At 36.4% G+C, this 24,840-nt stretch overlaps 1 protein-coding gene across 1 annotated transcript in view; it reads left to right on the top strand.

Moving 5' to 3' along the window:
* The first annotated feature begins 4,895 nt into the window (after nt 1-4,895).
* The window catches only part of SORBS2 (sorbin and SH3 domain containing 2), a 198,610-nt gene continuing 178,665 nt past the window's right edge, over nt 4,896-24,840 (top strand). The window contains exon 1 of the mRNA XM_039550401.1: nt 4,896-5,181. The gene's annotated coding sequence lies outside the window, so the exon portion shown is untranslated. The remainder of the gene's footprint in view (nt 5,182-24,840) is intronic.

Here is a 24,840-nt window from a genome sequence, read left to right as displayed (position 1 = left end):
AACTAAATACTAGAAATAATTACACCTTATATACTGCTTTCATTTATCCCTTTTGAAGATCACCGGCCTCCTAAGAACTTCCAATGTAGGACATTGCTGAAAAGAGAAGAGATAGAAAAATTCATCTTCTTTTAAGTCAGGAAATGCAGTTCTGGGTGAAGGAAATGCCAAGTGTTTACTGTAGTATAAATGGTATTTCAACACAACTGGCCACAAACCTCAACTGATTTGCTGCCAATTTATTCTTAACTGGGGCGAAGTGCTACAAGTAGTCTTACCTGCTCTTCCCGTAATTGCCCATTCTGCTGTTACATTCCTTGTTAACTCTGGGGCATTTTTATCTAGATTGACCCAAAGCTTCTTAGTGATAAGGGAAAACTGATGTATCAGAAGCAAGGCTGTGAGGAGAGGAACTGTCAGGTCTGGTGCTTCTGCCATATCAGTTGTGAATTGAGAGTTAAAGACTCTTAGGTTTTACTATTTACACAGTTTTAGTATTGTGTTACTTTCTGTTCAGACTCTTTCCTCCTTTTTGTCTCAGAGGCAACAAGTTTACAAGTGCTTCCAAGGCTCTGTCAAGTTTGAAGTAGGCAGTGAAGACTGATACTATTTCTGCCCTAGACAGCTGCTTGGCTCTGCCTTACAGTACTCAGCTGTGACTAATAGTAAGTGGAGGGATATAATGAACAACTGGAAGCTTGCACAATAATGTTATTCAAAGTAGAGTGTACTATTGTCAATATAAACTCAAATATATTCAATGCTATCATAATAACCTAGCAGCCTTCCAAATTGCCTGGTAGACTCTGAAAGCCCTCCTTATTGAGACTTTGTAAAACCCTGGCATATCATATTAAATAAATGGATGTTCTGATCTTAAGCTTTTCTAATGGAGATTAAAATCTTTGTCAGTTTTGCTTTCTACAGTGTAGCCTTGCATAGGGCCATATGTTGTACTTGAATGTGCTAAAGAATCTAGCTGAGATTGGACAAAATGTCAATCCTCTGAGGATCTGAGCACCTCTTAGGTTTTTCCTTTAATCTCATAGTTGTACTTTTTATTCATTCTTTGAAGCAGCTGCTGTTTTTTCCGACATTTTTCATTTCAAAACTTGGGATACTAACACAGACTTCTAGTCAAGGCTTTGTATTCCAGCAGTGTTGAAATTTGGATGCTAGTACATCATGTACTTTGAGGTTGGGTCCCATGGATAATGTACAGAAACACTGTACTTAGTAGCAGGGTGCTAGTTCCACTAGCTGTTTACCTTTTTGAATGGTAGGTGCCATGAAAATAAGTGAGAATTGTTTAGAAGAGCTTGCCATTTAAGAACTACACAACTCAGTATTTGGTAGCCTAAGGGTACAAGAGATCAAATTTATTTGTGGGTATGAGCTTGCAAGTGATGGCTACAGCAGAGAAGGGAGGAAACAAATTCTCCATTACAAATGAGTTGCAGATAAATTTGTCTGTGCTTCCTTGAAGCCAAACTGCCTCTGTCCCTCCTAGCCCTGGAAGTCCCCCAGATCTGCAAACAGGGCTCGTTCTATGCAGAATTGAGTCTGCTGTAGGACTAATGCCTCGGATAACAGTAGCATGTCAGTGTCAGTAGCTTTTAGCCTGTTAACACACTAACTGGAGTTTTTCAAATGTCCTTCAAGTAGCACGTAATGTTCTTCAAGGAAAAAATAGGATAGAGCTCACAAAAATAGTGGAATATTGACTCTGTTGAATACTTGTAACATTTACTTGATCAGTGATTGTTTCAACTCAGTAACGTGCTAACTTACGATAAATCTGGCTTTCACTGGAAGAAATTGGCTTTTTTAACAGTCAGAGCTTCTAGAATCATATGACACTTGACAGTCTTTCTTTCTATCTTAAAAAAGTATTTCTAGTTCATGAAAACATAAACCGAAGTGCACTGTAAAGGTGGTGCAAAGACTGGGGTAATTGCACACTCATTATTAACTTGATCTATTTGGCAAAGGGAGTAGCTAATCTTTGTTTTTAATGTTGAGATTTTTATTTAATAGTGCAAGAAAATTAAATTATGGCACATGGTTGTTTTGTTTCTGTAATGCTTTTTTTGTGACTTGAGACATGTTTCCTGTGTTCTTACATGATCTGTTATGATTACAGCCTCATCTTCACTTCTTCATCCTGCCCTCCAAAATATTGCTTAAAAAAAAAAAAGCCTCTTTACATGAAGCCTTTTAGATTCATTTTCTCAAGGCACCTTTAAGAAAAGACACTGTTCTTGTTTAAGGGAACTTCATGAGGAAGACTGGTATAACTTGCCCAAAGTCACTTAGAAGTCAATTTAAGCTATTTACAAACATATATATATATTTGTCATGCCTAAAGAATACCTGTGCCAAAACTTCTACCATATATGAAACTGCTTGAAAAACAACTTTAAGTAGAATAGTGAAAAATAGCGGTCGTACTGAGATTAATATACATGTTCTTTCTATATTGATGTTTATTGGAGGGCTTTTATAGATAAAGCTCTTCTTTTGTCTTGATGTTTGATCTCTGTAATGAGACTAATGAGTCTAAATTTTCTTCTGGTTCTATAGATGCTGATGTTATCTGAGCTAAGCATTTTAATTTCATTTAATGTACTTGCCTTCGAATTATGTGTTTTATCACTGGCAAAGAGTCCAATTCATATTCTCCACTGCAACTTTCTCTACTGAATAGAAATGAAAGTGTATATGTGATCTACCAAACACAGATTTAGAATGCTAATTCTAATCCCCCTTTCCTTCTAGTGCTGATTGAATTTAGCCTAAGTGAATTATACTGCTGTTAGATTTCAGTTCAGTTACTTTAAATCCTGGTGGATGGTTAGAATGTGCCCAGATATTGTCAGCGCCCTGCAGCTGGACAAATGTAGCCAAACATTTCAATAGGTGACAGGTGACCTAGCACAGCTCTGTTATACATAAATGCACAAGGAAATCTTCAATTATGTAGCTCTCTTTAAATAGTTGAATGTAATTTTGTAGCTGAATAAAATGCTTTGTTTAGTCTTACAAAGGCTGTGAAGTAGACAAGTTGATTCCTGGTCACTTTAGATTTTCTGGAGCAGCAAAAGTAGTAAAGATGTCGAAATTATTAGCAAATCGTATATTAAAAATAGGTGTTGGGTCATTCACTTTCAAAAATACAGACATTGAAAGATTTTGAAAAGCCTCAGTTGTACTTTCAAAATTTAAAGTTTACGGGGACAGAACTTTAGATGTTAGTTGCTCCAGCTGGATTAAACTGTCCATGTACCTTTCAGCTTTATGTTGGAAATCCTTGAAAATAATTTGCAAGATGGTTGCAAAATGGGATTTACTTCAGTATAGGCATCTAAATTCAGAAAAGTGATTCTGGGAGCCAGAGCTGTTACTCAATCTTCAGTTAACCTTGGGAACTGGGGTTTGTTAGTCTGGGGATTGTAAAGTGGAGGGGGGGAGGGTTAAAAAGGGATATTGTATGGCTTTTATACATACCGAGATAGCATTGTAGCTTTGACAAGTCTCAGCATATTAACACCTATTCATACCAAAACCCAAACAGGATTCATAAATCCTTTCTCTGCCTGGAAGCTTGTTCTGGCATCTCTCCTCAGAAAGCACGTTTAACACTACTTCCTGGTTGGGTTTCTAAACCACGGGGAAGGTGCATAAAGGCGCCTTTACAAGATGGCCTCATGCTAAGAATTTACCTCCTGAGCGTGAGTTGAGGTTTTTCTCCCTCTGATGTGACTAGGCTCTTAACCATGTTTCCCACTTCATTTGTATACAACTAGAAGTCTTTAAGCTAATTTGACTTCTTGTTGAAAACTCTTTACTGAGCTGAAAAATGTTTCACAGGAAGAAAACACGGTATTGGTACAGGAGTGGAAGCTTGAGGCGAGGTTCCCACTCCACCTGCGTGTGCCAAACAGTGAGATACCACGGACGTTTTCATCATAGCTATGGTACCAAGAACATGCCCTTAAAAGCGTGTTAATAACTGTTGCATGTATGAAGACAAGATTGTTAACTTACATTTGTATTACACACTTTGCAGAGGTGACAATAACAATGTGTAGTAAGCTTTGAAGGGCTTGGGAGTTTTTGGATTTTGTTTAAAAGAACATCTGAGAAGTCTGTACCACAATATTTGAGGGTTTTAGTAGTAGAATTCTCATTCTCCCTAAATAGATACAATATGCTGATTTTTAATATGCTGCTATATTATGCTCATTGGTAAGCATTCACTATGTACTGCAACATCAGGAGAATAATCATTTTTATCGTTAAAAGATCTGCATGAAAGCCTTTCAATTTCAGGAAATATCCTGGTTTTTCTCTAAAAAAGTGAGACTACTAGGCACATATTATGTGCATGCCATTGGTTACATTGTGTTGGTAATTTCATTTAGTCTTGTAAAATCAAAAATAGATACAAGAATGCTATTCTTGTTTAAGTGATGCAATTCATAATACCCTTCTAAGATGGATTAGGTAACCTTATTTAACTCTATCCTTTAGAGGTCTTTAATAACGTTAACATATCTGTCATTCCCATCTGTTTTAATTTAAGGCTGATTATGCTAACATGCTTTAAAACTGCAAACCACCTGACCATTCAATATTGTTTTAAGCAGATAGAGCTTACAGTATTTTCGGAATATAAACACAAAGCTTGCTATTGTGAAGCAATTAATTTTATTAGGCTTGTCCTTGTTTAGTCTACATTTAGTCTATGTAAGCTTGGAAAGCTATTAACCTTTTTTGAGAAGCTTTTCTTGGTTTGGAATTTCCCCTCCCCCAAGCAAGCTCTGCTAACCTGCTACTGTTCCTGTAACTGTCAGTTTTCTGAATGTTTCTCCTGGGAAATAAATGAGCCCTGCTGAAGGTTAAGGTGTGAGTAGTGAGCTCAGCAGCCATCCTGTCAGATGGGCAAGGAGGTAAAGGTTTGATGCTTCCTAACAAGTAACAGATTTGATTATGCTTCTTCACTGTGCATGGATGCAACACATATGTTGTACATGCCTTATGGGGCAGTAAAGGCTGCCATGCAGGTTAGAGGAGAAAGGGCAGCACTGGAAGGGTACAGGCATATTCTGTATTATAACCCTGCACATTATCTGGCAAGCAGAGTGCAACCCTTTTTTGCTGGAGTGTTCTCATCTCAAGGTATTCATATTTTCATTATAATTGAATGTTTCTTTCAAAACAGAATTATTGGGACTGCTATACTATTGATGCATTAGGTTAAATCATGTATTTCAAGAAAGTTTACATTACATTTTTTAATGTGGCTAAATTGCTTGTATTGGTAATTGATATCCATTGAATATTTTATATCTCGAAATTTAAAATAAATTGGAAAAGATGGCTAATTACAGAAGTACTTTGCTGCTTCTATAAATTGGTTTTGTGTATTGCTGTGAAACAAGCAGCATTAAATAAGTAATCAGAATTGAAAAGAAACTGCTGCTGGGGTGGCAAGGTATATCTTATTGATGATCTACATGAGCATATTTAAGGAATGGTGAAAGAGACTGGAACCCAGAGACTAATAACTGAGTCAGACCATGATTATGCAGAGGATTACAGTAATGGAAATGGAAGTTTGGTGGAAGTAGACTGCTTGAAATATGCTCGATGGCAACACTGAGTAGGGACACGAGGGCTATCATAGTATTGTTGTTAAGAGTTATAAAAAACAAGCGGGTATTAGTATGTTGAATATTTTTGCTTGTTTCAGGACAACTTAAAAGAAAATTCAGTAAACTGAAGCTAAAGATCTAGGGAAATTTAATTGACCAGAAGCTCTATAGGGTTTTTTTTCTTCCCGTGAATGTCATCTTTTGTCTTCTGTCTGTAGCATCCATCTATCAGCACAGATAAGTGTAGTGTATTTGAATAACTATGGTACTTCTAAACTGAGGATGGCATTTCTTGTTCTGATAGTTCTGTTGTTGTGATATTGGAAAGTAGCAACAATTGTATTTAAGTGAGAGGTTATAAATAAAATGTGACATATGGTTAATTATGTCGTCAGTCCATGTGTGCCACATGTGGGTAGTGTGTATAATACAAAAACTGATGGCCTGTTCTGAAATTACAGGGACCAATCAGAGTTCTGATCTTTGCTAACTTGCTAGGATTGCATCTTCAAAGCTCATTTAAGTTTATAACATGATATGATTGATATGATATGATATGATATGATATGATATGATATGATATGCAGGGACAAATTTGTTAACTGCTTGTGTCTGTAATTTTCTCAACTTGAACTACTCCATATTCTTACCAAAGCACTGGCATGTCTGAAGTTCAGTAGATACAGGTTATACCTTGTGTTACTGGTCAAACATTTTATATGTGAAAAACTCACCAATCATTATGATAGATTTTCAGTTGCAGATGCTATACTTTCTTTTAAAGGCTTCCAAATGAACTAAAGTATACTCTTTAATACAGCTATACAGTCTATAGATAGTGTGTTCTCGGCTGAACTGCTAAACAGACAATTTTATTTATCTCCCAATCAATACTGATCAAACGTTTTTGTTACCCTGCTTTACTTTTGATGCCTATCCATTTCCTCATGTTTAAATACTTTGTTCTTTCCACATATTTGTGGATTCTCTACAGAAAAAAAAAGAACTTGTCATTGTAATAATTAAAAGGTAGGAAGAGTTAGATATAGACAGGACTTCAAATAAGTTATATCTAAGAATTAGACTATGTAGATAGTGCAACCTAGATGTTCGATTCCTTTCCTTCAGACATCTTTAAGTGGAAAGAAAAAAAAGTCTCTGTTTTTCCAGCTCTTCTGGAGCTGTTTGGAGTATTTCTGTTTCATATATATGTATATATATGACTATATATATATATTCAGATAGCAGGAGAACTGGGCAAGTTCTTAGCACTTTTTTTTGTGCCAAGCTAAAAAAAGTCATCAATGATTTACACTTCATAAAAGCAGTGCTGGGAGGAAAATGTCTTGGGGTTAAGTAACTTTGAACTGCATCTTTATGTGAAAGAAAAGCATTAACTTTAAATAAATTTAAACTTTTTTTTTAATGTTCAACTTTTTCTAAGGACCACATGCCTTTGGCACTGCAAAAGGGAAAACCTGATCTTAAATAAACGTTAAGAAAAGGTTTGCATGAGCCCGAAAACTGATTTCCTGGAGTGAGTGGGGTAAGGGTGAAGATGAGTTATTTAAAAGAACAAATGGGATAAAATAAACAAAAGTACCAGCCAGTACCACTTAGAAAAGTTGATGCACTTATTTTTTGTAATTGTATTTATCTTCAAATGTTTTTTCTTTGCAAGGGGACAAGGCTCATGGGAAGTTAGTTCCAGAAAAGTTGCAGAGACTAATGGACTAGAGGTGAGCTCAGGCACTAAGTTTTACTAGTTTTGTGGAGGAGACTCCACAATAAGTGATTGTTTCACAACCATCTTACAAATGTGTCTTTCTAGATACAGCTTCTTCAGTTCATAGGCTGTTTCAGTGTGATAACTGGGCACAAATAGGGACTCCTTTTCCCATAGATCTACAAGAAGAAGAAGAACCATAATACTGCAGTCATGGAGGGAGAGGTAGGAAGCACGGGAATGTCTTTATTAGAGCCTTATTAAGATACTCCATTAGAAAAGAAAGTCAAGGCAGCTGTTCTTATTTCATCTGCAAATACTAAGATCAACAATGTTTATTTATAGCTCTAGTTAATATCAATGCAAATTTAAGGTCCCTCTATTAATGGCACATAAAAAATAATTTTTGGAGTAACTTCAGGTGTTTCCATTAACAAATAATGTAGTTAGACAAGATGGATCTGTAAAATATGGAATGCCATGGTTCTGTTATCAACACTGCACTTAGGGTGGAAATACTTCACAGGATCATGCTAGAACTAGCCTGGAGTGAGTGAACCAAGATGGTACATCTACCACAAAAAAACATGTAATTTGTGTTATTGAGGGATACTTGTCAATATAGATAATAAAAGATAAAATTCAGACTTAAGAGCATATCACACACTAGGTAATCATAGTTCTGTAAAGTGAGACTTTTTAGATTTCCATATGTTTTCTTACTTGTGTAGACCTTCAAACTAATTATCATTCATATCTTGATATATGCACATCTAAGCTGATGCATCAGAGATTAAAGTCAGTTTATAATGTCAATTACTTAAAATTAATAAACTAGAATACCACCTTAAAGAAATACTAGCAAGTCTCTGTGTAATCAAATTCAAAATAGCTAATTAAGAACTACCAGATAGTTATTTTGTTCTCTTAATATTTATTGGATTTTAGCTGTTTGAGTAGGCAGCTATTGGATAGACTGTTTCCATTAAATGCCTTCCTTGAAAATATATAGTCTTTAAGTAATTTAACTATTACTAGTTAGGAGGGGAAGGTCAATCTTTAGGCAGAGCAGTGCGGGATAAGTTGACATAATCATCAGTGCCTCAGGGCTATCAGAGAAATACATTGCCTCAGTTTAAGTAAGGCCAGATTTTAATAAAATTTACATTTTAATTTTTTGTGCTTGCTAGACTTAAAAACAGGCAGTGTTTTTTATAGACATAAAGGCATTTTGTGTGTACTTATTTGGATATTGAACACATGTTCTCTTTCTGTAGAAATGTGTTTGCTTGCAAGCCTGACGGGTATGACACACAAGCTATGCCAAGCTGGTTTTATATAAAGGTAGTGCTTGCAACTGTGCTGTAACAGCTTGAAAACTGGGCCCTGTGTTTCTCAGCAACGGACATGGGGAAGCAGAGGTTTGAAGTCCTTGCCAGAAAGTCTGTGAAACACACTAAAAACTTCATAAAACTATTTGAATAATATTTATGTAGACTTAGAGTTCTAGTGCTTCAGGGAGTCCTTTCATAAAATCCTGTTTGTATTTGGCAGTAGTGACTCTGTAGTGCTGTAGGTATCAAAAGAGCATTTAAATATCAAGGAATTAATCTTCAAGATTAGTGTATGGAATAACTAGTAGGAATAATGTAGAAATATTAATATCGCTATCCACTGTACAGATGAAAAATTAGATGCATCATGAAAATTTAGATTTAATAATCTGAAATCTAGAAAAGCAAAACTGCTTTAGTATTCCATGCAATTGCTGTGTTCTACTTGAGGTAAAACTATGAGGAATCTTGCCAGTATTGGTCAGAAAATTATCTGTGTCTAGGGATTTTAAAAATATTTCTCAATTGTTGGATCACTTTGCTCAGTTAGAGTGTTTAGGTAAAGGTGTATTTGGGAGGGGCAGTGAATGAATGGTGTTCTTGATGAATGGTGTAGCAGTGCTTTTAATTTTCCCATGTGAAAATTGATGAGTTTATTCTGAGCTATAAGTGATGTGGGGAATGACTCAAGTGTGAAATGAGGTGTTGCCATAACCTGGGGAAAAAAACCTGCTGTTTATACTAGAGGGGGGAGGGCTGGTGGGGGAGAAGGTGTGTAGTCCTTCTATATACACCTCAATGCTCTGCAACAAGAAAATTCTTGCCAATCTCCACTAAAATGAGGAAATGTCATTTGAGTTAGCTTGCTTTATTAGCTCATGCTCTTGAAACAACTGAAGTGTGTTTTACTGAAGTAGCCACAATCCTTGCAGTATTGCTGAGAAAAGGTAAAACAGATTGAACTTATACCATATAATCGTAATACATTTTATAGTTCATTTGCTGTACAATGAATATAATCGCATCTTGTCAAATTAATGGAAAATTATTTTCGGAAGTATTCTAATAACCAGATTTTTTATTGCTTATTTTATATTTCCCCAGAAGATATTGTTTATTTTTCATTTCTCCAGAAGATATTTTTTTCCTTATGCTATGTTCAAAAATGTAGAAATCATCTGTGTCTGAGGGCCATTACCTACCAGTTGCTGTGAAGTACAGGCTGACAAAATTAAGTAACGACGTCATGTCTTCTCAGCCATACTGTTATATATAACAACATCAGAGTAATGCAGTATGGTATTCATAAACATGGAGATCATAAATATACATTTTATTTAGAGCACCATAGCTACATGTGATCTGTGCACTGGAATTTTAAGTTCTTGCCCTTTCCTAATGTCAGCGTAGCTTTTGGTGTAGTGTTTTTGCACTTGTGCATCTTGTTTGACGCACTCAGGATAATGCTTGCTTGTCTTCAGTGAAGAATGTGGCCAAGATGCTAGATCAGAACATAAAGGAAGTAGAATATACTATGTACGTGTACAATGATTTAACTAGAATTAGCTAGTTTTGCTTAGAAAATACAGTCAAAAACAATTAATATGGATGTAATGCTCAGTTTTTCTGATGGAAGAAGAAATGCATGTTAGCCAGTTACCCTAAACTACCTATTCAAGGATCCTGTGAGGTCACATTAGGTGACAGATTTGATTGGAATAATGCTGTAGAACAACAGAGAACTCAGTTCTACCTCCTGCACAGAACTTTGGACCTAAAACCATTTAGGATTAAAATTGTACAGTGGTCTTTGTTACTTAGAACTAAACACCCTAGTCTTTGCTCTAATGCCATTATATTCAGGGCACTGAGCTTGGTCTTAATTCACAGTGTATAAAGAAGAATTTGAGCCCCTAGAACTAAAATTAGAAAACATCTTGAGCTGGTACCTGGAACTATTAGTGAAGTGTTTCCTAGGATGATAGGAGAGTATCTTGACCCATGAATGAAGGTGTGCCCCAAAAAGCTGGTTTACAATTGTGAGAACTCAGCAGGGAGGAACTTCTACTGAAGGCCTAATAGAAAAGGTTTTACCTACAATAAATGACTTTTGCATCCTGCAAATGAGTTGAAGTGATGTAAACACACCCTTAATGTCCTGTAAAACTGATTAAGATTATTGACCAGAAATGCAGAAATATATGAATGGCTGAAGCTTACGGGTATCAGTGATTAGAACTCCAAAAAATATCAATTAGTGTGTACCTACTGGGTTGTAATGCTTAATATTTTAAACAGTTGTCAGTAGCTCAATTTTCCTTTAAAAAAAAAATTCTTTTAGTACTTAGGCTTTAACACAGCTGTTGCTCTGAGATTTTTTTGAACAGCCGAAAATTTTACACTTGCCATTTTAAATTAGGGTAGTTGTAACTACTTTTATTTTCTATAGTATCTCACCTTAAAAGACTCAACAGAAATAATATTTTGCAGTTTCCTATTAAATGAGAAAGATCATATTGGAAAGCTGAGGCTGAAAAGAATTTGCTGCTTTCAATTCATTGTGAATTGGAGGATTCAGATTACATTAAGTAGCTATGTAATATGTTGCAAAGGTGGAGAGCTAATGAATACACAGATTCCAGGACAGAAGACACTGTGTGCTGAAGTAAACTGATATTCTTGAGCTTCTATTAAACTATTCCCCTGAACAGACCTGAGCTAGCATCAGAAATTGTGGGAACTGGCTTGCATTCAGGATTCCGTTTTGGTCTATTCATATTTTGTGAAAAGGGGTGGATGGGGAGAAACTCTTTTTTATGCAGTGTAATGGTTTACCCAGAAGGTATGAAAACATGAATAAAGATTTTTTGAATTGAGATGATTGAATGAAAATACACATGCTTTTGAGACTGATGGTCATAAGCCTCTTCTAGCCTTATGTTAGCTTTCAGATGCACCCAGAGAACTGACTTAGCTTCACACAAGCTAACACAGAACTAGAAGCACTTAAACAGAATTTATGCTGCATTTTTGCTAGACCAATGAGTCTTATTGACATCATTACACTATGTCCAGTCCCTGAATATCTGACCTCTGAGAACCAGTTTATTATGCTTTGGGTATTTCTAATGATATTTTTCTGCATGGCCCTTTTTAATGCAGCATTCTTAAGACAAGACATGAAATTATTTCAATCCTGAGAATAATTCACTTACAATAAGGCCAATGGCCTGTATCAGCAATAGTGTAGCCAGCAGAACTACAAAAAGGATCTTTAAGGATACTGTGTTCCAATTGTACTGACCTTTTTCGTGTATAGCTACATGTAGAAATACAGTTGTTATTGGAGCCTGCAGAATTTTTTCAGAGAGGTGTCCCATAGGAGAAGAGTTGTAGTGCAGTAATATATCTTTAAGCACGGTCTCCCTGCAGGGGACTTGATAGAAACACCATTTCAGTTACACACCAAAGTCATAGAAACTAATTCAAACACTACATAGCTTGGCCTAACTACTAGGCTATTCATGGAGCTGGATGAGTAAGATATTTTTCATGGAAATAACTACTTTTCAGGATTCGGGTTATAATATTAGATGGTACATAATAGCTCTGCAGTTTGTAAAGGTGTATAAATATCTAGTGTCTAATCCTGGCCTGCTGAAGTTGTATATAGAAAGCTTAGTTGTACACAATAACTTCAGCTTTTATCACAGCGATCCAGCCAGGTGAGCCAGGAGTTCTGTATGTCACTCCATGATTAAGGTAAGTCAGAAGCACTGCAGAAACAGTCATATCAATATCCCTTCAGTTTGGGTAGCATATTCCTGAGTTGTACAAAAAGATGTGTGCATAGTTTTTAGTCCTCCTATTTAATCTGAAATAGCATCAGGTACAGAATTGTGGAGTTGCTTTAGACAGAGGTCTGCCTGAAAAGCAGGAACAGTTTTAAAGATTCGACTCAGACTGAATAGTACATTGAAATGTAGTTTATGCAGAGCACTGTATGTGCCATCTGAGCAGCTAAAGTTGCTCTGTAATGCATGGACTGACATGAGCTGGTGATGCCACCATTATAAAAGAGTAGTGTGAATTGGATGGGATGAGAAGGTACTTCACATGTGACACTGAGCCTATGAAGGACTCTGCACCTGTTGCTCTACCCACTCTCCAAGTCTGCAGAACCTAGCCCCCTTCCTGGAACTTAAATGTCTACACTCCTGAGAAAATCCTGTCTGCCTCATGTGCTTCTTAAAAGGAGAGAACTTGCAGAGGCCTGTAGGTAGCCTGCCCAACTGTGCCCAATCAGTTCTTTGCTGTTATTTGAAAGAACTTGGTAGTCTTCAAAATGAATCAGATTGCTTAAGTCTGACATTTATGTCTTCACTAGAACACAAGGAAACTGCAGAAGATGCTTAGTATGCCCATCTGTTTCAGAAGCATGGTAGGCTTCAAGACAGTTTTACCTTAATATGCTGCTTAGAATGTGTATTGGAGAGTTAAGGATATAGAGTATCCCTTTCTCAAATAGGAGTATCTCTTAGAAGACAGGTGAATAACTTTGGAGATACTAATTTTGAGTTATCTGCTGCTTTTCTTTAAGATTCGATATTGATCAGATCAAACCCAACTATTTTCCTCCTACTTAGAGTGGGAAATAATTTGAGGTTTTACTTGCTGATGACTACTAAGCGTAGTCATTGTAGCTGACCAGTAGTCTTTAAATTTGGAGCATGAGCAACTTCCAAATACTTTAGGGAGTGAGCCATTTTTTAATGAAAAAGCTTTATAAATGATGTTTCAAAACCTGCTTGTATGAATTCCATAAAATTATTTAAACCAACAGGTAAAATTACATGTGTGTAAAAACAAAGAGTATAATGCTGAGTCTGCTGTCTCAAGCAGACCTTTGTTTGCATGTGATGGATTAGTTTTGATGAGTCAGATTTCTCTGCAAGCGAGCAATCTTCAGAATTGTCTTTGGATAGAGAAATTAAGGCATTTTGCTCTCACTCTATTAACATCACTATTTAGAACTTATACTCTAGCCATAAAGGTGCTTGTGTCAGGAACTTTTTATTAGAATTAGGGTATCACTGTAGGAAAGCTGTATTTACCATGAGATTTATTGGTGCGAGTCATGTGCTAGGAGTGTTGACTATTTTGTAATTTCATATGTAGTACACCTGGCAAGTCTGTTCAGTAGGTTTCTCTTAGCTTAATTCCAGCAATATTAATTTGCTGCACCTTGCAGCAGCCACATGTTTCCAGGTTTTTGAATATCACTGTACTGATTTAAGTGTAGTACCACATCTCCGTACCAAGATACAGCACACCTTAATTTCTTCTGTAATTAAGTCTTACCTAAGCTTTAATGTTCAAAACAGAAGTGGCATCTCTACAGTTCTTTATCTTCAGAGCACAAAGGAACAGAACATACATTGATATAAGTTACAATACTTAAATCTTTATAGATTTTCAACATCAGATGTGTCACCAAGAAAGCTGTGATTTATAAGTTTGATAGCCTACACAAAAATACTCTATTTTTCTAGGATGTGTACCTTCATAATTACATGCAAAAGATTAATCTAGTGGAAGCTAATACAGAATTCTTCAGCACTAATTAGGAGGAAGAGGCTTTAAAGAAACCTGGGATCAGTGGTGTCATGAGACTTACTTCCCCTGGGTGCACTCTCCCAAATGGGTACTTGTTTGTGATGATGATCCTGAAAATGCCCTACTTGAAAAATGTATCTGTTAAAGACAGAGTGAGTTTTAATGCTATTAGTAACTTATTTCTGGGTCAGGATTGTGTCAGCTGCTGACATTGGTGGTAATGAAAATACAGCAGAATCTGAAAACAAGTAGAGACAGTGGCAGCCACCTGCATGGCCTTTCCGCTCTCAGTAAATTTTCATGCAGTGATTTCAATAGAAGGTAATTTCCTAGTGAAAAGTAGGAAACTTGTCATTTTAACACAAGTTGGCAGGCAAATGGTTGAAAGTCTGTACCCCAGTTCAAATGTTTCCTAATTAGTTGAAATGTTCCCCTTTTTTCTAGTGTGAACAAGTCCCAGAGCGCAAAAGTCTGGTGAGCTGAGAACATGGAACTGCTGAGAAAGAAATGGAAGAGGCTTTATTTTCTTGTATAACTTGCACTTTTTAAACAAATTTATGATTTCTTTTCTATCTTACATGGCAGGGAGCAAACTGGGATCCATAAATATTTGTAAAATAAAATGTCTCATCAATAGTGCATTATTTCAGATATTAACTAACTGGTAATTATAACTAAGCAGGCGTCCTTCTCCTGAATCTTCAAATTTATCAGCAACCTCAATCTCATGTTTTCTGTTGGTTTTTAATACTTTCATTACTGTGTTCTATCTTTGCTATCTATCTTCTGTGACCTTGTTTATCCTTGGATGAACTGAATGTTTATGACCCAGTCTTGCTTAACAGGGAACATGCCTTTTATGTCTGTCAGTTTTCTTTGACCTCATCTTGGTAATGCCTGAAAGATTTTTCTGCTGTATTTTTGCACAACTCTCATAAAGCAGCTTCAATTAGTTCTGCTGTTGCTAACTCATCTGTAGCTTTTTGTGCCTGTGTCAGTGTGCCTTTAGGAGAAAAGTCTGTCCTGCCTCTAATGTGACTAACCTTTCCTGAAATGAAGCTTCTCTGCTTATTATCTGATTGTCCTAAGCTTGACTGAGACCTGTTTCTACTTGAATAAAGTATTTTAAGTATTCCCAGTTCAAAACAAAGGGCTAAATTCACACTGTCTTCAAAAAGGACAATGTTTCATTTTACTTTTTAAATACTTTATATAAGAGAAAACAAAGTCTTCTTTCCCAGAAGAGCAATGAAATGTATTAGGACTCACAAAACAGAATAACAAGAAGCCCTAAAGAATGACAAACTAGAAGCCCTAAAAACTAAGCTCCCAAATTACTGGGTTCTATGGTTCTATAACCACCTATGTGTCGTTAGGAGCTTAAATGTTCATCTGAAGCTTCTTCTTCCAGATGTGAGGAATGCAATCTCTCATGGTGGCTGGAGTGACTGGAAATCTGCATTCCACAGCTGGTGGTAAGGACATAGGCAGATTTCTTTGATCTGAGAAAGCTCATCAAAATCAAAATATTATTGTCAAATATTGAAGCATCTATTTTTTTTGAGTAAGAAACTATGTCGGAAAACTTTGAGCCACTCTATTTTCATAAAACCTGGTTTTAAACAGTTATTTGAAGGGATCCTTGGGTGCCAGTGTGTTGTATTTATGTACTGACATTTGTATTTCTGGGAGTTTGCATGTTGCTTTATGTAGTACTTACTCTGGAAAGCTTAGTCTCAGGTTGGATAACTGTTGGACAAGTGCCATTACTCATCTTTTTAAATTAGTTCACCTCTAGCATAACAGTGGACTTTAGAAAAGTATTTTTCTCATGTTCTGTTTATTGTACATCTCCTGCCATGACTCTTTAGAATTTGTCCAGAACTTAATTTCATGTTGATAATCACATCAAATTTTTAATGTAACTCCATTTGCTTCTTTGCAAAAAACCAGTTTCTTTCTGCTGTAATTCTGACTACTTATTGAAATGAGTTTCATTTCAGCACAGCTGGATGCATCTAAATTAGAACTCAGTTGCACGTTGAAAAAAAGACAATATTTCCCCTGTGCTGCTCTAGAAACTGAGGTATGTTAATGATAAGGTCTTGATGGCTTTATAGGTGAAATGAAGTCTCACTATAAGAAGGTATTTCTCTGCCTGCATTATGGCATGATTTCATTTATTATTCTTGAATAGAAATGTAATATATGGTTATATTCTACATTATGAAAGCTACCTAACAATACAGAGTTCATAAAAGGCAGGTTTGACAGTCAAAAAGGTCTAAATCAAAGCAAATGCTAGAGCAGCACTTTATTATTTGTTGGTTGGTTGGTTGGTTTTTAGTCACCGCCACCACCACCACCACCAAGTGATCATTATATTTACTGGTGTAGGTAATCTTCTGAGACACTTAACTAAAACTCTTGCTTTGATGGAAAAGTTCAGCACCTTTTGTAGAATCTTTGAAAATGCTTTCATGAAACCTTGGATTTATTTTCTTTTTTCCATTATTGAAAATTAAATATTTGCAATTAGAAAAGTTTTGACACAGATTTCTAGATCTGTTACTGCAGAATTGTAATCCAGAGTAGAAATGGTAGAAGCTTTCAATTGCTGTGGGTTTAGGGCACAATTACTTGAACCTAAAGTATGAAGCGAAAGGACAATTTTCCAGCTTCAGTTAAATTGTTTGTTTCCTTCATATGCCTTAAACTTGGCAGCTGTTCTTATAATCAGTGGGTCAAAGTATGTTCTTGGCTATGTTGACCCAGCTGTGTACTGTTACAGCTTGTGTGGAAATTGGAAGGAAGAAAAGAATCCTATCAAATAGCTTATGGAAACTGTTCATTTCAAGCAAGATGACTAAATTGCAAATGCATGCTTCTTTGGAAGGTAGATCACAGTTCTCAGTGTGGGTAGAAGGAACAACCCTTAAAAAAAGGAAAACTGCTTCTGAGGGGCATAGACGTCCTCTATTACTACCACTGACAATTGCCTGAATTTTTCTTCTGAGAAATTAGCTGTTTGTGAAGCATATGGTAAGTGGTTTTATTTTCAGTATACTTGAGGAATTGTTTTGCTTAATGAATGAAAAAAGTTTTGCTCACTTAGGAGTAGTGATTTGGTTAATGAAAGTACCTCCTAAATAAAAACATGTCAAGGAAGCAGTTACACCAATCTAGGCCTGTTCATCAAGTGTTGCTATGTGGATTTGGTACAAAGAGCTTTTGGGAGTTTGGGAGCAAGAAAGGATCGCTAAGGCTAAGAAGAAAAATTGCCAGGTGGGCAAGAAGTTTCATGTAGAATGCTGCCTGATTGACCAGACTGACAGTTTGATGCATTTGGCCTTCCTGCATTTGAACACTACACCAAGTGAGGACAGATCCATAAAACAGCTCTGGGACATGCTGTTAGGGTTACTTAATATTCTAATTCAATAGTGATGAAGCCTTTCTGTAGTACCTCCAAGTAACTTAACAGTGTTTTCTTGTGTTAATTTTTATTCTCATGCAGTAAAGTCTGAAAGTTGTAGATCAATATTAAAAACCCGAGAAAGTGTGTCCTGAGAGGAATCTTAATCATAATAATTTTTTTGTAAGAGTGAAAGTAATCTATCAAGAGTTCCTTGCTTTTTATTTTCTACAGCTATAAGAAAACCAATGGATCACAGGGATATTTAACAGCAAAACAGAACTACAAAATGTACATTTTCTCTACCCAGCAGCACCATGAGTACTGCCATTCTTCCTCTGCCTGTACCTTTCCCATTTCTGGATGGGATAAATACCCAAATCACTATTGTGTAGGTTGGTCTGGTGCAGAGTGAGGTGTAGGAAAATCACACTGCAATCTTCAGTAGCTGGAGGTTTTTTTACAAAATACTGTTTGTTTTGGGTTTGTTTTTTTTTTTTAGTCCAGAAGGTAAATGTAGAATATAATTACAGAATGGCTGGCATTGAAAGGGGTATCTGGAGATATTCTGGTCCAACTTTTCTGCTGTCAGAGCAGATACAGCTAATGCAAGTTGCCCAGGACTGTGTTAAGATGGGTTTCAAGTATCTCCATGACTGAAGTCTCCAAGATCTTCCTGGGAAGCTTGTGCCATTACCTGATTATTTTTAGAATGAACTGTGGGGCTTTTGTCTTATGTTTAAATTGAATTTCCTGTGTTTCGGTTCATGCCCTTTGTCTCTTGTCTTATTCCTTGACACTACTGAGAAGACTCTGGCTCAGTGTTTGCTTTTACCTCACTGGGGACATATATACGTAAGATCCCAAATGTGAAACTTATCTCCAGGCTGAGCAGTCCCAGCTCTTTCATATGAAAAATGCTTCAGTTCCTTAATCATTTTCCTGGCCCTTTACAGGTCTTCTTCTAGTAAATGAGGAGCTTCTATGTAAATGAGGAGCCCAGAACTGGACCCAGGATTTCAGGTGTGGCCTGACCAGTATGGAGGGGAAGGTTCACCTCCCTTAGCTTATTGACAGTGCTCTTTCTGCTGCAGTCAAGGGTATTGTTGACCTGATTTGCAAAGATGACTTGCTGTTTTGTGTTCAGCATGTTCTCCACAAGGATCACAAGGTGGCTCTCTGCAGAGGTGCTTTCCAGCTGGTCAGTTCCCAGAGTGTACGAGTGCAAATCCTCCTCAGGTGCTGTACCTTACACTTCCCTTGGAACTCTCTTAGCTGCTTCTTGGCCTGTTTCTCTAGTCTGTTGAGGTCCCTCTGAGTGGCAGTGCAGCCAGTTAGCAATATTGGCCGCTTTCCCAGATTTGCATTGCAGGCAAAGGAGCTGAAGGTGCCCTGTTTGCATTGTCCAGACTGTCAGTGAACACTGACCAAAGGGTGCACCCCTGGTGACGTGCTGTGATCATGCTGATGATCATAATTCTTAGAGCCTGGAAGTTCAGCAAGTTTTCTAGTCTATTTCACTGACCACTTGCTTAGTCTGAATTTCATTAATGTGAGGATTTTTTAGAAGACTGAAAGAATTTGTCATGTCAAGAGAGCAACTGCTGTTCTCCCCTCATCCACTGAACCAGTGGGTCACTATCAGTTTGCTAAGCATGATTTTCCCTTCATAAATCAGTAATGAATATTTGTAATCGCATTATGCTTAATATGTTTGGAAAATAGAGAAGCTAAAATACTTTGAATAAAGTTTGAAGATGGGAACCCTTCAAGGAGTCTGATCCCTGTGATCTTTTTTAAAAGATACTGTCAACCTTATTGATGTTTAAACCATTTTAATCAGGGTTGTGTGAGTAGTGTGAAGTGATCCTGATATATTTAGGCTGTATAAAATCCAGGGCAGAAAAAATGTTGATGCTACTCTTGATATTGAACTGATGCATGCTGGATTTTATAGGTACATGAGGAAAAATCTACCTTTACCCTAGAATGATGAGAAATATTTCAATTCCTGTCAAAGACAGCTGGAGTTCTGTTTCTGGTGGACACATTGATCTCATGAAGGAATTGTATTTTGGTGTCTAGCAGTCATAATTCAAGTCTTTTATGTTTTCCCTTTCTGTAAACTGGAGAATTTTAAAGTTATGTTGATATCGGTAATGAAACCAGTTACGTTTGCTACATACTTTGAAATAGAATTTTGCTTTGACTGACTCAGGTTTGTCACAGACATACTAATCCTGTAAAAGGATTGTTTGCAGTAGAGGCCTTCCACTTTTTCTGTAAAAAATAAAGGAAGGAAGAAACTACTTATCTTTTTTCCTTCCAGTGTGATATCTTATCTTCCATTGCACTTTTTTAATGATATAGGTGTTCTTGTAATGACATACATTGTGTTAGCTGTGTTATTCTTCAAAGGAAGGTAGGAAGAAATGTTAAGTAAGCTTTTGTTTAAACAGATATATTTTTGCTTAACAGTATGGGAAGGAAAGAAAATAAGAAATGGCTGGCAACTGACATTAAGGGCTGAAAATCAACATCACGAGCCAGTAATTTTCAAAATATATTTACCTTAAAACATTTAAAAATCACAAGCATTGGGGTATCAGCTCTGTGAACAGTGGGAATTTCTTTATATAATCTGTTGATTTTACCATCCACTTACCTGCTAGCCTACCTTGAGACTCCTTGAAGACACAGTTGAAGTTGTATTGTGAGGAAGCTTGTCAAATATGGGTATTTTACAGCCCTTTGGTCACCCATATACACCTTCCCTTTCCAGAACTTGAAGTCCCTATCATATCTGTGAGTGGCACCAGATGACCTCCAGCTGTACCTTCCACCCAGAATTTTACTGGGTTTTTTTTTAGTAGTTCTTTCATTGCTGCATTGAGGGATGCAAAAAATGCTGATGAAAAAATCCACTAACAATTCTCTTGCATAGAAAGCTTAGCAGGGCATGCAAATGACCAGACAGCCTGAACAGTACTTTCAGCTGGTTATTATTGAGTAATTTGGGAAGGCTGTAAGAATAACAAGGATGTTAAAATAGATAATGTAGTAAATGTTGGATTAGACTGGCAGATAAGGACCTATGTCCAGTGTGCAAAATGTTGAGGAATATATCTTATGACATAGTTCAGTGGGGTTTGTATTAGATTCTTCTAGAGCACTTGGCTTAAAAGTTGCTGCCCTTCAAGCAAAACTTTCATGATGAGCTTGAACACTGCTCCTGCAGAAAAAAATACAGAATACTTCAGTCTTGTTTTTTTGATACTAAAGACTTCTGCTGCACTTCAGTTAGTTGTTTGTCCTGAGGGTCTTATGTGTGAGGTGGAAGACAGTGCACTATTTCAGGCTTATATAATATCACCCTTTTGTAAAGACTTAAGGAGTTCTGTTCACTCTCCATGTTGAGTTTTGTTTATTTGAGTATATGTTGAAAGCTGGAAAACATATAGCACTTGTACTGAAGGTAAACCCTTTGCAGAATGGGAAATCTACCTATGTTTAATCAAGTCAGAAAACTGGGAAAATTCCCAGCAGTAATTTCATTTAAGTTCTTAATTTTAGTCCTTTCCATTTTTGCCTGTTGCACATTGACTTTTTCAATGCAAATAAATGAACTTTTCAACTTCTACATATAAGGAAAAATCTAATGATGTATATCTAGGCACCACTGTTCATATTACTATTTGTCCATCAGCGGGTTTTTTAGCAAGAAAATAGAGCAAAGCACTCAGCATTCTACTTTATATACAAGAAATTGTTAAGTGGCTATTAATGCAAATGAAATAATTGAGGGTACAAAAATTGTTCTCGTTTCAAAATAAGACTCTCACGGAGATTTTATTCAAGCAGGTATTCAAATTTTTTTTCTTGTAAATATTGCATCAAATCTGTCACTATATAGACACTTCTGAGAAGTATGGATGTACTAGGTGCAAAGGGATGGCTCTTGCCTTATCATCAAAACATTCAGGGAACAAGATGAGTTTACCAAGAAATTGCCACCACTGTGCATGTAGCTGAGTGTTGTAGATCTCAGTTTAAGTGTAAGTCTAAGTAGGTCCATTCTACCAGCCTGATATGAGAATACATATGTGCAGTCTTTTTGAGAACAGTGCCATAATTATAAATGATGTGTGTTTGGGGTGCATTCCAAAAGCCATTCTGTAAAAACACTACTTGAATTTTAAAGCTCATGAGATTCAATTAAAGGAGATTAAGATTACCCCTAAAAAACTTGTAGCAGTTGAGTTTCCCTGAAATGTGCTCTCAAGGCTTATTATTCAAAAGATGGGTGACCTTAGATAATTCACTTTTTACTTTTTGCAAAGCACATTCATGTTTCTGAGTAGACTTTGCCTTGATGGTTTATTAAAGAACTAGTAATATTAGCAAATTCTGACAATTGGTGCTTAACAGTATGTGTTTTCTGACCACAATGCTATGGTCACTTAAACTGCAGTATAAAATTTTAGAGTTCAGCACTCTGAACATGCAGTAAGTAGCTTAAAGTTCATTATGAGCAGCATGATAAAGAAATGGATCTTTCTTTCAACTAGAATGACTTCATAGCATCATCTGAAATTACTATTCCACAGCTACAAAATCTGCTAGTTTTCTGCAATATTACCTTCTGCAGGAAAATATTTCAGCTACTCTGGACTTGGAACCCTCCAGCTCTGTGCTGTAATGTCATAACTATTCAAGTCAGACTAACGTGTTCCCTTTGCCCAACTAGGAATCAGTACTGAAGATTTAGATAACCTTCTGTGGCTGATGAAAAATATAAATGTAGGAAATGCGAAGCTGTAGACCATGCCCTGGAAGGGTAGGGCAGGAGGGTTTACTAGCTGAAGATTTAGCTAAAAGTCAAGTGGATTGAGGAAAGTGGCTGGAAGATGAAATAGTGAAATACTATCAAATTTTTCTGCATCCTTCAAGCTGAGGATCTCTGGCTGATTAATAAACACTGACATCATTCTGAAGTGGGAAAAATTCCTTTAAAAGGACATTTTATGGAGAGAAATTTTGGATGTTGTTGCTGTCTTGATCCAAAATATCTCCCCTTTCACTGAGATTTGTGCTTAAAGCTTTGAGGGATGGGACAGTACTGGTTGGGTTAATATGTATGATGAAGTATAATTGGTTAATATAACAAAGAGAGGAGATTATGTGCATCAATAACTGGAAAATGTACTGGAATGTCGAATGTAGATTATATTATTCTTACATTAATTCTTCATAAATTGTTATATTAAGCATGACTCTTGTCCTTTTTTGTCATGCCACATGCTTTACTACCCTGAATTTCAATTATCTAGTTGCATTAGAAGCTTTAACTTCATAGTTAGTCCCAATTTTCTTTCTGAAGGACTAATTCTGTGTGTTTACTAAACTTTGCAAAGTTACACTTTGTTCTTTATCGTAAGTCAAACATCTCTGCTTCTGGCACTGTGTAGCTCTTTTATTCCAGCCTGAATGGTCTATGTACTCTCTCCTCCCATTTATTTAAATACATTTATTTAAATAAATTTATTTAAATAAATGGGAGAGCTTTCTTTTCATCTGTGGTTACTACACTAATATAATATTCCCTTTGGCTTTTTTAATTAACTTCAGAAGGCTAAACTTTTATCTACCAGTTCTTTGTCTATCATGGGTTTTTTTTGTATTTGTCCTAAAATCTCTGGGAAAGCAGTATGAAAGCTGCAGTACTGGTATTTGAGTAAAATATTTGCTCACTGTCCTTTTTCCTAGCGTTGATTTGAGTTTTATAAATTGTGCAGTTCACATCAACAGTTTTGTAAAGCTAGTATAGGTGGTCAGCATGGAAGCTTCAGTTGCTGATGACTTCTGTAGGGGTGAAGGCTTTTTAACTTTCCTTTCATGTAAAATTTTATCTACGACTTCCAAAAATCTGAGTTACTCTCCAAGAAAAGCCAGTAACATTTACAGTGCCTATACAGTTGTAATAGTCTCCAACTATGGCATGCCTATGCCTTGCATCATATGTATGCCTATAGTTGAACAAAACTATGAGGGTTCACATAGCAGAATAGTAGAATAATTCATAACATCAAAAATACCGTCTAGTTTCTGAAAAACTAAGGAGGCGGACTTTGATCTGTAGCTATTTTAAGTGTGTGAACACATGGGCTGAGATATTCTTATCTAATCATACTGGAGGTGATTTTCCAAGGGCAGTCACAAACTATTTCACATCGTTCTTAGCTAGAATGGACAGATCCTAGAAAAGATAGAGCGTAAAGGGTGGTAACAAAACTATTCGTCTCAGACGTGGGGATGAAAGTACTTAAGACAAGAGGTCACATTCTGTACAGAGAATTACTGTTTCTTGATAAGTCTGATTCTTGTTAGTGGCTCAGCTCTTAAAATAATCCTGGAAAGCAATGGGAACCAGAGCACTGTTGCAAAATTGATTTGGATGTGCTCTGCCAGTTATAGCAAATACACTGCAAAGGTAACCAAAACTCACAGCAGAAGGCTCACATTCATTAATCCAGTTCTTTTTGTTAAAAAGACCTTTAAAAATAAAATAATCTAAACCCACGAAGATACAAATATGGAGAACACTGATCTCTTTATCCTACTTACAATTATAAAATACCAACTTTTGTAGCTTTTCCATGAGTATTAAGAAGGGCAGAGTTTTTTTAACATAGCACTGAACTTCTATTTGACAGATTTAATTAAGCCAATAGGGTATAGTAGACTGATTCTCAATAGCCCACTTTAATGTAGACCAAAGTTTTGTGATGGAAAGACAAAGACAGACCCTGGCCTTGAGAGAGAAATCTACATACGTGTAGTATTTGACCAGCTCAGACCCCTGCACTTATGATGCTGACAGGAAAATAGGAAGTACTGACATCACTCTGTTCAGACAATCCTTTCTGTGGATCCAGCTGGACACTGGAGAGAGCCTGTTTTTATTTAGGGTAGTATGAATTTTAGTGTTAGAACAGAAAGGTTTATACAGTTGTATGAACTAGAGATTTTTATTGTAAGAGAGTTTAGAAACTGTTTAGTGAGACCAGCTTCAAACTTTAGAGCAAAACTTTA

Source organism: Corvus cornix, chromosome 4 (assembly GCF_000738735.6).
Source record: "Corvus cornix cornix isolate S_Up_H32 chromosome 4, ASM73873v5, whole genome shotgun sequence".
Lineage (NCBI taxonomy): Eukaryota > Metazoa > Chordata > Aves > Passeriformes > Corvidae > Corvus > Corvus cornix.
Note: the sequence above shows the minus strand (reverse complement) of the source record. Positions and strands in the feature narration are given on the sequence as shown.